The 2,277-nt window shown below is 54.0% G+C and overlaps 1 protein-coding gene across 2 annotated transcripts in view; it reads right to left on the bottom strand.

The window, feature by feature from the left end:
* COMMD4 (COMM domain containing 4) overlaps window positions 1-2,277 on the bottom strand; it is a 12,882-nt gene that overhangs the window by 2,500 nt on the left and 8,105 nt on the right. The gene's annotated exons all lie outside the window — the stretch shown is intronic.

The raw sequence follows: 2,277 nt of genomic DNA, 5'->3' as shown, positions 1-2,277 counted from the left end.
GGGATTGGCTCTCAGATCCACAGGCAATATCCCAGCGCAACCGTGATTCCAGCTCCAATCCCACAGGCTCTAACCCGCCTCTACAGCTTCTTTCCCATTCTTACTCACAGTCCCAGCCCCACAGGGATTTCAGCTTCAGCCCTGCCGTGCCTATTACAGACCCTGTCAATAGGCAATATCCCAGCTCACAACAATCCTACAGTGTCTATCCCCTTTGCAGTCCCCTTCCCAGCCCCAGTGATTTCAGCTCCAGACCCACAAGCTTTATTTCACTGCCACCTCTGCTCTTCCAGCTGCAGATCCGCGTCTCTCCAACACCACCAGGTGAAGCTGCTCCAGGTTCACTCTGCAGATCTTCCTTTTGGCTCCAGCTCTGCATGGCTTCAGCTCCAGCCCTACAGTCTCTAAGCCCCCCCCACAGTCAATATGCCAGCCCTACACTGATTTCAGCTCCAGCCCTGCAGTCGCTATCTCAGATCCATAGGCAATATCCCAGCTCAACCGTGATTTCAGCTCCAATCCCACAGGCTCTAACCCGTCTCTACAGCTTCTTTTCCATTCTTACTCAGAATCCCAGCCACACAGTGAATGTCACAGCATTACAGTGATTTCAGCCCTGCCGTGCCTATTACAGACCCTGTCAATATCCCAGCACCAGCGGCATTTCAGGCGCAATCTTACAGTCCCCTGCTCAGCTCTACTGATTCTGTTCCCTTTTCAGCCACAATCCCAGCCCCACCAGCAATATCACAGCCCCACTCTGATGTCCCCACAACAATCCTACAGTCCTGTTTCAGTCCTACAGTGTCTATCCCCTTTGCAGTCCCCTTCCCAGCCCCAGTGATTTCAGCTCCAGACCCACAAGCTTTATTTCACTGCCACCTCTGCTCTTCCAGCTGCATATCCGCGTCTCTCCAACACCACCAGGTGAAGCTGCTCCAGGTTCACACAGCAGGATCCTCCCTTTGACTCCAGCTCTAGAGTCCACATTCCAACCCCAGCCCGGCAATCTTTATTCCAGTTCCAGCCCTTTGGTTTGTGTCCCATCCTATGGTCACTTCCCAGATATCCAGCCTGTGTCCCTTTGGAACAGTGATTCCAGCTCCAGCACTGCCATCCCTTTCCAGCCCCAATGATTTCAGCTTCAATCCCACAAGCTTTATTTCACTGCCAGCTCTCCTGTTTCGCTTCTGGCTCCACATCTTCCCTGCAGCGGCACTTAAAGCAGCTCCTGGTTCTCAGGGCAGGATCTGCGTTTTGGCTCTAGCTCTGTGTGGTTTCAGCTCAGCTCTTGAACCCATATTCCTGCCCCAGCCTAACAATCCTTACTCCAGCTACAGTTCCACACTCCCTATCCCAGCCCCACAGGGGTTTCACCCCCTGCCCTACCATATTTCAGTGTCCTCCTGCTCTGCTGCCTCAGCTCCAGCTCCTCAGCATCCCACTGCCTTCAGCTATGAGCTGCTCCTGCTTCTCACTGCAGCATGGGGCTGTTGATAAGGTCACAAATCAGTTACTCTTAGCACTACTTCAACATCTCTAGGAACTCTCCCACCCACCCCAATGGGATCCCAACTTTGGGGACACATGAGCCCTGAACCCCAACACGTACCTTCCCCCCTCCCTGGCGCCTCACCCCAGCACTTGCCCAAGGGCCCCTTCACCTCCCCTGGGCAGCACGAGGGGCTGGGAATGGCCACTGGGCCCCTGGTTCCCCATCCCGGGCCCTGGAGCCCCTAGAGCCCCCAAACCCCTTCACTCTCAGCCTCTGCTTGGTACCACCGGGCAGGGCCTGGCAAACCCCCAGGCCTCTCCTGCAGCCCCTGAGCTGCAGCTCCTTCCCCTTCTCCCACGGGCCTTATCCAGCTCCGGCCCCAGCACTTCCATTGCTCCGCATTGGTTTGAGCCTGACTCTAGTCCCAAGGTCCTTGTTCCACACCCGGGGGCTTTACAACTGCTGTTTCAGCCCCAGCCCCACAACCTTTACTGAATTAACATCACAAATCTACTAAAAAAGCAAATTAAAACCCTATAACAACACAAGTAGAAAAACAAAGTAATGCAATAAATAACAAAATCATTAATCATTTCAAATAAAAACAGAATAAAACAGTAAAAAGTAGAGTAAAACAATTTTATTCCCGACATTTGTAACGTTACTTCAAACCCAAAAACCACGGAAGGGCTTCTCCCCGGCCACAGGGAGGCACCAGCCGGTTCCCCCTGCGCCGCTCCAGGCCCCGCACCAGCCTCCGGCTGCCCGAGCTCCGCAGGACG

Source organism: Corvus brachyrhynchos, unplaced genomic scaffold (genome assembly GCF_000691975.1).
Source record: "Corvus brachyrhynchos isolate BGI_N302 unplaced genomic scaffold, ASM69197v1 scaffold309, whole genome shotgun sequence".
NCBI lineage: Eukaryota > Metazoa > Chordata > Aves > Passeriformes > Corvidae > Corvus > Corvus brachyrhynchos.
The sequence above is the reverse complement of the archived record's forward strand: the minus strand, read 5'-3'. Positions and strand labels throughout refer to the sequence as shown.